The following is a 14,586-nucleotide window of genomic DNA, read 5'->3' on the forward strand; positions in this document are numbered from 1 at the left end:
ACCGTTCAGGTTATTTCTGCTGTTGTCCTGTCTGTGCAACGGGAGGGGGTGGTTGGAAGGATTGGTTTCACTTTTCTTCCTTCCTGGGTCACACTCTTCACTGTTTTGTAGGTGTGGTCCCTGGCAGGCAATCAGGCCGTTGATCAGCCACTCGAGCAGCTTTGTTCTTGGGACTCTCGAGTGGCCGTTCCAGCCGCTTTGGCTCCGGACGCGTGCGCGCGCAGCTGGGGAATCCAGCCGCTTCGGGTTTGTGACGTTATTTGGGCTCTGAGCGCGCAGCCGGCCGACCAATCCAGCCGCCCAGGCTAGGGAGGCTGGCGCGCTGCAGGCTGCTGGTTCAGCCGCCTTGGTGTTACGACTCTCGCCAGCCCCTTTGTGCTTGGGAAGTGCGCATCCAGCCGGCCCTACGCTTGGTGAGCGCGCAGCCCGCCCTACGCTTGGGGGCCCGATCCAGCCGCCCGGGGCTTGAGACTCTCGGGTGGGCGGGGCCGCCCTGGGACCAAATCACGCGGTACTCGGTTCCGAGGTTTTGGGTCTGTGGGTGGAGCAGCTAGTCTCTGCTCCAAAAGATCTTGGAGGTTTCAGGTGTGGGCGCCCCTCCGGGGTTTCATGTATGGGCCCCGTTCGCTAATCTGCGAGCACACGCGACCCCGCGCAACCGGACCTCAGGTGAGCGCTGGTGCTGCTTATCCCGCGTTCCGCGTTCGCAGTCCAGGGGCGGAGGGGGGAGGGGCGCCAGGGGCCTCGGCCACCACCGAGAGTTCTCTAACTAGCCCCTGAGTGTCTCTATTTTCTTTTTCTTTTTGAGAAATTCCTCCTTTTCAAGCCCCCCTGGTCCAATCAAGCACCTGGCTGCTCACAGCGCAGCCTGGCCCTCTCCCAGGACTCCTGCAGCAGCCCCTGTGCCAGGGCTGGCGCCTCTGCAGCCCTTGTACCGCGCGGTCCCGGTTCCCGGGGACCTTATTGTCCTTGAGCACTCTTCTTACCGTCAGATCTTTCAATGTCCTCTATCTTTGGTCTCTAATCTTCGTATATGCTGGAGTACTGTTGGCTGTTCGCTCTGCTCCTCAGATCAGCTAGGTATTTCCCTGGCGCTGAGGGGAAGTGGATTCCGCTCCCAACTATGTTGCCGCCATCTTCCCGAAAATGGATCCCGAAGTTGGAATTTTTAATGTTTTCTTCCCAGACAGCCAAAATTAGCTTAAATACATCTCCCTAGCTTTCCCTAGGACCTCAAATACCACCAAACCACCCTGCCCCCAAGCAGAACAAACTGACAATGGAATCAAGTTTACCTTTGCTGCTGTAGCAAAATGCTGCCTACTGCTCTGGCATAACCTTTAAAAACACCTTTTTACTTATTGTCATAGCAGAACACTCCACTGTAAAAAAAAAAAGTTATGTACATAGACAAAGCCTGTCCCTCCTTCAAAGGAAGAAACCACAAAAAGAATAAGAGCTGCTGTGTGAGAGGGATGAGAATACTAGCAAGTTAGTTCCATAAGCCTAACACTAAATATAAATATAAAAAAGCAGTTATTTTGCATAGATAATTGCAAACTAAAAGCTTTCAGGTCCCCCCTACTCAAACCCTTCTCTTCTTAACAACTTTATGCTTACCTCCCACCACTGCAGGAGTCTTAACTATTAGCAGCAGTCTTACCTCCCTTCATCTGTTTTCCTTTTTAGCAACTCTTCAAGAATATCTGATACCCAAGACCACTTCCACTCTGGAAACCATCACTTTCTTGTGGATTTTTCTGGCATTATTCCTTGACCTCTCCCACTCTGGTTTCTTTTGGGGTTCTGGTGCTGGCTCTGTTACCAACCAGCTTTTTGACTTTAGAAGTGGTCCTCAAAGTTCAGCTTGCATCACAATCCCCTGGAGGGCTTGCTCAAACAGTACTGGGTCTAATCCCCAGAGTTTTTCCTTCAGTGGCTTTGGGGTGAGACCCTAGAATTGGCTTTTCTAACAGTTCCAGGTGATGCTGCTACTGTCAGGGGAGGGAGTGGGGTGTTGCTCACACTTTGAAAACCACTGTTTTGGTTTCAAATAAGAAGAGCTGAACTAGATTAGAATGAGATTTCTCAACCCCAACACTACTGATATTTGAGGCTGGATAATTCTTTGTTGTGAGGGGGGCTGTCTTGTGCATAATAGGATGTTTAAGAGCATCCTTAACCTCTACTAGATGCCAGGAGCCACCTGCCCCCACCCCTGCTGCCAAATGTGACAACTAAAAAATGTCTCCAGACATTGCCAAATGTTGGGGGTGGAGGAGAGTGAAAATCACTCCTAATTAAGAACCACCGAGTTAGACTGACAAGCAAACTCCTTCGCTATGAAGTGATTAAGCCTCCTCCTCTTGTTCATAAGATGCAGATTTTTCTCACATGTGGTATTTTTGTTTAATTCATCCATGCCTCCATCCTACTATGTTTCAGGCACTCTGGGGACTACTCAGGTTGATGAACATGTCCCTGCTCTTAGGGCACTGACAATTAATAGAAGAAACTGTGGTCAGTAGGCCCAGGAAACTGTGGCGACCTGGAACAGGAAGGTCTCAGCAGGCTTCCTGAAAGATGATGATAAAGATGAGCAGAAGTTGGCTAGACAAAAGAGATGAGGGAAGAGAACTCCACAGCAGAGTTCAAAGGCTTGGGGGCAACAAAGCTGGACAATCAGGGAACTACCAGTTGTTCCATGTGGCTGCAGGCAATCATCTGTTTTCCCTTACAGGAAAGGAGAAGAGGAGGGGAACAATATTATCAATTCTTTAATCTTTTTATCTTCTATATCCATCTCTAGCAATTCTATGTCCTTCCCCCATTTGTACCTTAAGCTGTAGCCATTTTGAACTTCTACTAACCTCAGAGCCTGATAGAATCACTTTCTCCAGACACAAATTAAATCTTTCTCCCCTCTTCTAATTATGACATCCATTACACTTGATTATGATTGTTCTTTTTTCTGTCTGTCCAACTAATCCCACAAGCTCCATTAGGGAAGGAAACCATGGCTTTCTTATTCACCAAATCTCCAGCATATAGCACTGTACCTGGCACAAGCAAGCCACTCAAATATCAGTCCAATGAATTGATGCCCTCAAACTTCATTTGTGCCAAACTGAACACTGAACAACACCCTCCTTTCCCAAACTCGGTTCTACTCCTGTATTCACCTACCACCCCCTCCACTTCACCCATATCCCTATTCACATAGTCACATCAAAATCTTGGCATCATCTTTCATTTATCCTTTTTTCTCACTCCATACATCCATCTTGGTGTCTCCAGTGAGAAGCAAGACGTGTCCTCTGAATCTCAAATACTTCACCTGGGAGACAGTCTATGGAAAAAGCATAGGCACTGAAATCAAATAGAATAGGCTCATCTCACTTCTGCCTCTGAATTGCAAGGTGATTTTAAATAATTACATACAGTATTTGTCCCTCACTGTCTGGCTTATTTCATTTAGCATAATGCTCTCCAGTTCCATATGATCTCACCTTTAACTAGAACATAATCAACAAGAGAAAAAAGCAAACAAAATATAACCAGAGACATTGAAGTTAAGAACAATCTAACAATAGCCAGGGGGGAGTGGGGAGGGGACAGTGAGGAGAGGGGTTTACAGGAACTACTATAAAGGACACATGGACAAAATCAAGGGGGAGGGTGGAGGTGGGGGAGGGAGGTGGGTTCGGCTGGGGTGGGGTGGAGGGATGGGGAGAAAAGGCACACAACTGTAATTGAATAACAATAAAAAATAAAATAAATAAATAATTATATACACCCCCAGAGCTTTAGATTCCTCATCTTTAAATGGGTTTAACAGCACCAACCTTAAGAAGGTTGTTGTGAGGTTAAAATGTGAAGTACTTAGCACCTCAATGTTACTCAAAAAATATTTCCTTTCCCCTCACAGCATCCCTGGCAGTAGTAAAAAGCAGTCAGAAAGACAAGAAAAGAGCTAAATAGGAAGATCAATAAAATGGGACAGAGTGAGAGAAACAGCATGGAAAGCCAAAAAAGAAATATAATTCAATCCCCTAGAACAGCCACATTAACTCTTCTATTGTCTTTCTGTCAAAATTTAACACATAACATTTATGCTAGTCAAGGAATATAGTAATATCCAAGAAAAATGAAAATACACATCCACCAAAAAAACTTGTACACAAATGTTCATAGCTACATTATTCACAATAGCAAACATGTGGAAACGACCCTAATATTCAACTGGTGAACGCATAAACAAAATGTGGTATACGCATACAATGAAATATTATTAAGCTATAAAAGGGAATGAAGTACTGTTGTATGCTAGGACATGGATGAACCTTGAAAAAATGCTGAGTGAAAGAGGCCAGACACAACAGACCACATAGTATATAATTCTGTTTAAATGATAGGTTTACAATAGGAAATCTATAGAGATAGTACATTAGTGGTTTCCTGGAATTGGGTGGGGCAGGGGGTAGTGATTACTAATGGGCAAGTAGTTTCATTTTGGTAGGACACAAATGTTCTGAATATAGTGAGAATATACATAAAACCACTGAATTGTGCACTTTAAGGGGGTGAGTTGGTGATATGTGAAGTATAACTTAATAAAACTTTTAAAAAGGAATAGAAGATACAGAGAATAAAAGAACAGCTAGAGAAACAGCAAAAAAAAAAGGTTTCCCCAATTATTTTCTTTCCACATCCTAGTAGATTATCTTGTGTATCTTACTCTGAAGACTGCTGCCTTCAACTAAAGAGAAATTGTCTGACTCTAGAGAAAGTCTCTGGCACTGGCCATGACCTGCTTCCTTACCACCCTCCCCCACCTCTGTGTTACAGAGGCTCTACCCTGAGAAGATGAGGGCTTCTTCCCTTCCGAACTCCTAGTCTGGGGCTACAGTTTTACCCCAGGAGGGGCAGGTTGCTAGTGTTTTTCATCCCTCACCCTGTGTTACATAAGTTGTATTTCAATCAGACACAGCCAATTAGACCTTCTTTTACCCAGCTCCCACTTGTAGGGCAGAAACTACTCCAGGCTCAGCAGGATAAGAATACTGACCGGGCCCTGATCACCCTAACCCCAGTTCACTCCTAAGGCAGAGGCTGTAACACCCTTTTATGATAAAACCATCAATAAATAGGAATAGAAGAGAACTCCCTCACCCTAATTAAGGACAAATGATGAAAAACTCAGAGCTAACATCATAGCTAATATCATAACGTCATGATGACAGGATGAATGCTTTCCCCCTAAAATCAGAAAAAGAAATGACATGTACAGTCTCACAGCCTCTATTCAATACAGTACTGGAAGTTCTAGCCAGGGCAATTGGGCTGGACAAATAAATAAAAGGCATCCAAATTGGAAAGTAAGTAGTAAAACTATCTGTAAATACAGATGACATGATCATGTATACACAAAATCCTAAGGAATTAACTTTAAAAAAACAATTAGAACTAATAAATGAGTTCAGCAAGGCTGCAGGACATAAGGTCAATATACAAAAATCAATAGCATTTTTATATACTACTAACAAACAATCTGAAAATTAAGAAAACAGTTGTGCTTATAATACCATCAAAAATAATAAAATACTTAGGAATAAATTTAACAAACATACAAAATTTGTACTCTAAATCTCCAAAACATTCCTAAAACAAACTAAATAAGACCTAAATAAATTGAAAGGCATCCCATGAGAAACAATAACACATGCTGAAAAGAATGTGGAGAAATTGGAACCTTCATACATTGCTGCTGGGAATGTAAAGTGATGCAGCTGCTTTAGAAAAAAAAGCTTGGCAGCTTCTCAAAATATTAAACACAGAGTTACAATATGACCCAACAATTTAACTCCTCAGTATATAGCCAAGAGAAGTGAAGATATTTAGCCACTCAAAAACTTATGTGTGAATGTTCATAGTAGCATCATTTATAATAGCCAAAAAGTGGAAGCAACCTAAAAGTCCATCAACTGATGAACAAAATATGGCATATCTACACAATAAAATATTATTAAACCAAAAAATGAAGTACTTTTACATGCTACAATATGGATGAACTTTGAAAACATTATGTTGAAGAAGTCAGTCACGAAATATCACATATAATATGATTTAATTTAAAGAAAATTTCCAGAATCAGGAAGTAGATTAGTGGTCTGGGGTGGGGGTGAGGGAGTGAGATTGACTGGTAATGGATACTGGGTTTCTTTCTGGGTGATGAAAATGTTTTAAAATTAGATTGTGGTAACTGTTGGCACAACTCTGAATATAATAAAACCATTAAATTGTGTACTTTAAATAGGTGAACTGTATAGTATGTAAACTATATCTAAATAAACTGTTTTTAAATGTAAAGAGTATAAACAAACCAATTAAAGCCTGAAATCTATACATGGGATTTAAAAAGCAAAAACCTATGTGCTATATGCTACTTATAAAAATTTACTTTAAATATAATGACACAAGTTAAAAATAAGAGGTAACCTAAAGTTACAATAAGATATACCTATATATCTAGTAGAATGGCTAAAATTAAATTCAATCTTATCAACTACAGGCAAGGATGTGGAGCAAGGCAAACTCATTGATTCTACCATTTTACATTCCCATCAGCAACCACTTTAGATAACAGGTTGTCACATTCTTAAAAAGTTAAATATACATCTACTGTATGATTCAGTCATTCCTATCTTGGCTATTTACCCAAAAGAAATGAAAGCCTGTCCATACAGATAAAAGATTTGCTCACAAACATTCATAGCAGCATTATTCATAGTAGCTAAAAACTGAAAATAACTCCAATGTCTATCAGCAAGTGAATAGATAAATAAATTGTGGTATGTCCATACAACAGGCTTTAAAAAAGCCAATGAACTATTTATATGCATAACATTGATAAATCTCAAAATAATTATGCTGAACAAAAGAAGCTAAATAAAGGAGACTACATACTGCATGATCCATTTACATAAAATACTAGGAAATGCAAATTAACATAGTGATAGAAAGCCAATGGAGTGGGTGTGGGGGGGCTGGCTGAAGGAAAGAATTAACAAAGGACCAAGAAGAAACTTTTGAGGGTAATGGATGGTTTCATTATCTTGATTATGATGATGGTTTCACAGGTGGATACATATTCGAAAACATCACAAAACTTACCACACTGTACACTTTAAATATGTGCCATTTATTGTATATAATTATGTGTCAGTAAAGCAGACTTTTTTAATTTTAATTTTTTATTGTTATTCAATTACAGTTGTGTGCCTTTTCTCCCCATCCCTCCACCCCACCCCAGTTGAACCCCCCTCCCTCCCCCACCTCCACCCTTCCCCTTGATTTTGTCCATGTGTCCTTTATAGTAGTTCCTGTAATCCCCTCTCCTCACTGTCCCCTCCCCACTCCCCCCTGCCCATTGTTAGATTGTTCTTAACTTCAATGTCTCTAGTTATATTTTGTTTCCTTTTTTTAAAGCAGACTTTTTAAAAAAGATAAAAAACACATGTTCTCAAGGACAAATCAAACCTCACAAATCATTAAAGCAATCCCAAGCAGATCCATCAGTCCCTTTGTAACATTGATGTTTCTGGTGTTAAGGTGAGGAGTATGACCCTGTGTGTTCATCTTCCAAGTGGAACAAGAAATACAAGACTGTTGAAGAATCTGTTTCAATCCTGCTGCTGAGTATATTTTGTTGTAGTGGCACAATTTTCAGTCATTGTACATAGTGACATAGTTCAAGAATGGTTTTTCCCTTAAGTTAGGAGACTTACTCACTAATAAAGGCAGAATAAAGTCATCCCATGTTGGGTCTGTAGAAATCTCCTCTTGAGGGAGCAATGGAAGAGAGGCTTATGGACCTGAACAGTGTGATGGCTAAAAGAATTAGCCTTGGAGACAAGTGCCTGGCACGTAGTAAGTATTTTTTTTAAACAGCATAAAAGTACTCACTTTGGCAGCACAAATACTAAACTTGGAATGATACAGAGAAGATTAGCATGGCCCCTGCGCAAGGATGACACTTAAATTCGTGAAGCATTCCATATTTTTAAAAAACAGCAAAAAACCCAAAATTTTAAAAATATATACCATTAATTCAGAATTTATCACAATATGGATTACAGTTGGGTAGAAAACCATCCTTACACAGGGATAAAGAAGTTAGAAAAACACATCAATAGCATAAGCAGGATTTCATGGGGCATGATAAATCCATTTAAGCAAATTAACCTTTCAGGTTCTTCAGAAAAAACCTATTTATAGCTTAATACAGGTAGCACAGAGTGTGGAAACAAGCTGCCTGTATTCATATCCCAACATCATGACTTAATAGCCTTATAACCTCAGGCAAGGTACTAAACTTCCATATGACTCAGTTTCTTCATCTATAAAATGGGGTGAAAATTGTATCCACCTCATAGGTTGTGAGAGGATTAATAAGTTATTATTTGTAAGGTGCTTAGAACAAAGCCTGCCACTAAATTGCTACTTGTTCATTAAAGCTGTAATTGACAAAAGTCAGTCTCAAGGCACACTTTTTCCTAAAATACACTGACTTTACTTAAAACTGGATAGAATTGAGTTTCTTTTCAAGAAGTAATCTCTCACATACTCCTCCTGTGACAGCTTTTTCCAAAGAACATACCTTGTAATTAGTTTGCTGCTCTAATTCAACAAAACAGCTCAATTATTCAAAACATCATTTGGCATTTTCTGGTATAGTTGGTGCTCAATAAGTGCTTGCTGAACAAATATTCTTCCAGACAAAAGCAAATTTACCACACTTAATATTGTTATTTTTAATTGAATTTATTGGGGTGACACTGGTTCCCAAAACCATACAGGTTTCAAGTGTACAACTCAACAAAACATTACCTGCACACTGCATCATGGACCCATTGCCCACAGCAAAGTATCTTTCTGTCCCTATTAATCCCGTTTGCCCACCCTCATCTGCCCCCCACACCATTTCTCTCCCTGGAGATTATTCTACTAAGTGAAATAAGCCAGTCAGAGAAAGACAAATACCGTATGATCTCACTTCTATGTGGAATCTAATGAAAAAAGTAAACCAACAAACAAAATATTGTTATTTTTATAGCCAGAGTTAAAAATGCAACATGCTTCACATCCAAATAGGAAATAAAGGGCTCAGAAGAGGTAGAGTTACCACCTAACCAGTTAACCAACTTCAATGAAGTTGCTAGAGATAAGAAAGGTGCTAGTTTATGCAATACAGCAGAATTAAGGCTTTGGTTTCAGTCAAAATGATGATGCAGTACAGACATTCCTTAGCACGTTTTGGTGATAACAAGAAAAAAGACAGACTTAATGGTCTACAAACAGGAAGAACATGAACTGTATTCTAAATGGCCTCATGAGGAAACAGCACAGATCTTTAGAGTAACTCTGACATGGAATTCACCTGCCATCCCCTATTCTGAGGGGGATACTGACCTGGTTTGTAATATTTGTCCTGAGATACCTTCTAAGTTGGGAAATCAATGTGCTTTTTTCCTAATGGAAAATCACAATGAAACAGGAATAAGTATTTCCCTGTTCTGAGTGGTCCAGACAAGCAGAAGCTGACAGCATCTCCACAGGTAGCAAGTGCCTTCAAGGGAAAGGGGTGGGGACAGGTGGGAAAGGGGTGGGGACAGGTAGGAGAGGGTAAAGGGGAGATAAATGGTGATAATAGGAGGCTTGACTTAGGGTGATGAGCACACAATACAATATACAGTTGATGTATTATAAAATTGTATACCTGAAGCCTATATAATTTTATTAACCAAACAAAATCACCTCAAATAAATAAATAAATAAAATAAGAAGCTCCCAAGTGGTTACCACTCTGTCCTGGGTACTGCTAAATAGCTCTGTTCCTCCTCCTTTCTAGAGTATTTTTATGATACTATAATGGCCACCTGTTGCAATAGTCTCTTCTTAAATCCTAATCAGATTCCCAGTCCTCAAACCATATACTTCACTGAGAAGATCAACAGATGAAAACTTTCTTGTTCTTTGCCTCTCCAATCTCAAGGGAAGGAGTTGTTCAAATATGACTTGTTTGTTTTGGCTTCTATCCTTTTACACAAGTCATCCTTCTCTACCCAGAAACACTTGCTCTCACCCCTCTACCTCACCCCAACTCAAACACCTCCTTAATATTTTTTAAACCAATGATTGTCCCTCACTTTTTTTACTATTCACTTCCATCTGGAATCACTGTCTGGCTGCTCACTAAGTCTGCATCACTTGTACCACCATGACCCAAGTATGTCAAGTCCCTAGTATCATTCTAATTCTGGGTTTTTAGCTCATGCTATTAACTCTAGGCTAAGATAGCATCTTATCCATCTGTTATTAGCACAATACCTGGGATGAGCCAGGAAAGGGATGGGACTCTTCATTCTTAAGGCAGTAAATATGGAACTGGGCCAGGCTTGAACATAATTAAATAGGCCTAATTTTTATTTGGGGGAAGCTCAAGGTGAGAATGACATTTAAAGTTCAGTCAACTAGAGACCACAAGAACAAGCCTGCAGTTCAACAAAATCAGATGTATTCACTCATCACAACAGAGGACACTCCAGAGGAACCATGGGATGCTACTCAGCTAGAGGGAGAAGGGAAGCATCTTTTGGGTTCTTGCTGAATGATTTTGAGGAGGGCCTAAGGAAAGCAGGGATCAGTCCTGGATTGGTTATATTCAGAGGCAGGATTAAGAGAATTGGGGATAAACTGGGATTGGGTGCTTCCTAGTAATACCTGGGAATAACAGAGGGAGTCTGGGACATTGTTGACACGAAACCAGTATTCACTGAAAGAAAGTGTCTATGGTTCTTTACAGCTGCTTCATGAAAGAAGCAATTTTTCCTGTTAATTCTGCAATTGTGTCTATGTGTGTCTGTCCTCCCAGCAAAGTTAACAGCAGGGCTGCCTTTTTTTGTTGTTGTTGTTCCAGTCCCAGCACATTCTCCAGTCTTGGACATCTTAACTCAATGCAATGAACATGGATGCTACTGTATCTTCCAGTTTATTTTTAGTCCTGCAAATGCTTAGATCTGGGAACAAGTTATACAACCTAGAATAACCTGGACTGTATCTAGTGACTTTGAAAGTTTAGGTAGAAAACTGAAGTTTCAGGGGCATGTGGAAGCTTTTCACCTCTTCTTCCTATTGAAGGTCATGAGTTTTCACTACAAGGGAATATAATGGGAAATGGATATTTTGTTACTTAGATAATGTGAAAGAATAGGATGTGCTTTTCAGGACAATCACTTAAAATCTCAGAATGATAGACTTCTCACAAGAGAAGGAGAAAATTTTACAAACACCAAGAAGAAATGATTTTGCTGGACATTCATTAACATGATGAATGTGGACTTAAAGGAAACTGTTAAAAGAGAGTTGTTAAAAAATATTTTTTAAATCACCAAAAATTGACAAAGAAAGAAAAACCATAGTGGAAAAGAGATACCAACCACTCTTCAGAAGAACACTGAACAAAAGAGCTAGAAATCATGCCTAGAACTGCAGAAGTCCACACAGACTGATTTAACAGAGTAGTAGTAACAAAGTCACTGGGACACTTGAAATGCCAGAAAGTAAATATGATCTCACAGTTATCTTCATCAAAAGCTAGCGAGATGGCATCTGGCAGTAGATCACAGAAAGAAGTAGAGTGTAGTGGTTAGGGGGAGGTTGAAAGCCAGGCTAACCAGGGTTCGGCTCCCTGTGTTACCTCTTTTCATGTGATCTTGGTTAAGATGTTTACCCTCTCTTAACCTTCATTGGCCCATTCATAAAATGGGTACTAAAATATAATACTTACTTTATTAAGCTGTTTTGAAGATTAAAGCTTATAATTCATGTAAATATCTATCACAGTTATGACACAGAATAAGCAGCCCAAAGGTGGCCACTATCATTACCATCATTATCATAATTTGTAATAAAAAGGTGATATTTTCTTATAGAATTCAATAAATGAGATGGTGGAAACATGGTGAATAACAGTTGAGAATAAAATCACAGAGAAAGAAGTAGTGTTGTTAGATCATGCAATGAAATTCCCTGAAACAGAAGAAAGGCATAGTATTGAATTCCATACCCTCTCCATCATATTTCTTTTCCCCTCTAAACAAGCATGGGCAATTCTGTGTGCACACACGCACACACATCCTCCTTCCCTTCTCTGTATTCTGTATCTCAAGATATCCAATACACCCAATCTGAATTTTGAAATCAATGCTGACCTATGAAAGTTAAGTTTTTACTAGAGGGAAGCATTCAGAAGCCAGAGTTCATGAGTTGAAGACAAAGATGAGGAAGTATAGATGGCACTTTCAAGAAATTTTTAGATAAAATGCAAGAAAAAGATGCCCAATTAGTAGGTGAGAATGACAGGATTGAAAGAAGATTTGAAGGAAGTAAGTGAAAGAGGGATTCTTGGATATGTTTTCAGGCAGAAGAAAAAGAACTCTTTGAGAAAAATACTAATGATATGAGAGAGAGACGGAAGAGATTAAAATACTTTAAAGGAGGTATTGGGGGATAGTTGAAAAGAAAGACTGGTTAGCCTTGGAAGAGATGATACAAAAAGAATGAAGATAAAAGTAACCATGAAAATAAATGTTTTGAGGGAAAGAGAGAGTTTGTGGGCAATGGGCTCTGTCATTTCAGGGAAGTATGTAACTAGATTATCTGCTGAAGTGAGATAGGAATAGGGAAGGCTAAACTGGGGCACCAGAATGGCATGCTAAGAAAATGGAATAGATGCTGTGGGAAACTGGAAAAGGAACCAACCAAGAATGTATTAAAAAGCATTACGGAGCAGCCATTGAGGATCCAGCTGTGGTCAGAAATCACAGTCTGGTCATGGACATAATCTCCATGGTGAGATGATTTTCCCAAGTACTACTCAGAAGCCTGGGAACAGGATAGATGAAAACAGATGCTAAAGTCCATCTAGGTTTGGGGATTGGCAGGGCAGGTGCAGGGGAATAAAAGGGACATGATGGAATTGAGGATACTGGTGGCAATTAATATCAAATGGCTAGCAGGGTTCAGTGGGGGTGGAAAATGGTTGATTGAGTGGGAAAGACCATAGAAGCAGGGTAGGACTGAAATCAGGAAGACAAGAGAAGGGATTTAAAGTGTCAATGAGGTCAATGAGGTTCTGTGGGAGTAAGGGAATAGGGGATGTGGAATGCTAGAGGTATTAGTTGAAAAGCAGAATTTCAGAGTTTGAAATATCAGAAGTATAATAGTTCCAGCTGGTGACAAGGCCCAGAGTGTGGCCCATATAAAGAAGTTGCTGAAGCTGAGCAAAAATGAAGGTCACATTGTTGGAAGTAGAGGAAGTGTTATGCTGGAGATTTTGATGACACGGTCTAGGATGATGCCAGAAGTCAGGATAGCACAGAATACTGAGCTGGGTGCCAGAGGCCTCAAAGAATGTAAGTAACCCAGAGATGGGTCTATGCCAATAAATAAATGGCATAAAACCTATCCTATGGCATGCATATTAAAGAGTAAAGGAAAAGGAAAGTTGTTGAACAATCTGGCACCAGAAGCTAGATTTGAGACTGAGGAATTATGGGGAAATGAGCAGCTTCCATTTAAGAGGGCAGTGAAGAAAATAGTGTCATCAAGGCAAAGAGTTCTAGAACAATGGTTGAGACTATATGGACATTGCTTAACCACAGAACAGGTGTTCTGGAAGGTGCAGGAGATGTGAGAAGGGAGTGTCTGCCAGGAAACAATATGTATCAAAAGGAAAGGACTGTGCTGAACTTACAAAAGGGAAATTTCATCCTTTAGAGTGCTGAGGAAGCAGTGAGAGGAACTACAACTCTGTCTATGTTTGACCAAGAAAGAAGAACTTATTGACAAAAGTAGAAGTGAAAGAAACTTTAGGAAATATGGCCATGTCATCTTAAGTACTATTAGGTAATGACCGAGGACAAAAAAGTGATAGGTACAAAGATATTCCCCAGATATTAGGAATGAAAGTTTCTACAAGACACCACAGTGACTCTTAAATGGACTATTGTTTGAGGAATTTAAGAAAAAGATATTTGGGGGAAAATTCTCATAAGATCATCAATTCCCCATGATCTTGAGGGAAAAAGGAGAAATGACTAAGGAAAACAATGTAGCTACACAGGAAGCACACTGGTAGGCCACGGGAATTAATGAAGCTATAGCAAGCTCAGATTTTTCAAGGTAAGATTACTGACCCTAAGTAGAAGGTATATGCCAACAGGTGACAAAGAGAGCAAGTGAGCAAGCAAGAACAGTGGGATGACTTAGTTCCTATTTCTATTCCCTCTTAAATGATAAGGATAATTTTCAAATTTGAAACAGTAGCACAAACGTGAATAGCAGTTTATCAGAGCCCAACAGATGCTGAGATATTGGGAATGGCAAGTAGTTTAAAATGAAGTTGGATCTGTGGACCCACATCAAGGATATTCCACGGCATTGAGGTAACCAATATTCCTTATTTAGAAGCCACTACTGGTAATCTCTGAAAAAGAAAGACCAACTACAACAGCCCAATTTCCA

The 14,586-nt window shown here is 40.1% G+C and overlaps 1 protein-coding gene and 1 non-coding gene across 2 annotated transcripts in view; one reads left to right on the forward strand and one right to left on the reverse strand.

The window, feature by feature from the left end:
* Window positions 1–14,586, reverse strand: part of CLCN5 (chloride voltage-gated channel 5) — a 218,137-nt gene that overhangs the window by 155,120 nt on the left and 48,431 nt on the right. The gene's annotated exons all lie outside the window — the stretch shown is intronic.
* Window positions 7,958–8,064, forward strand: LOC112322530 (U6 spliceosomal RNA). The gene has a single exon (XR_002976645.1). It is a non-coding gene; the product is annotated as a U6 spliceosomal RNA (small nuclear RNA).

The sequence above is a fragment of the Desmodus rotundus genome, chromosome X (assembly GCF_022682495.2).
Source record: "Desmodus rotundus isolate HL8 chromosome X, HLdesRot8A.1, whole genome shotgun sequence".
In the NCBI taxonomy this organism is placed as follows: Eukaryota; Metazoa; Chordata; class Mammalia; order Chiroptera; family Phyllostomidae; genus Desmodus; species Desmodus rotundus.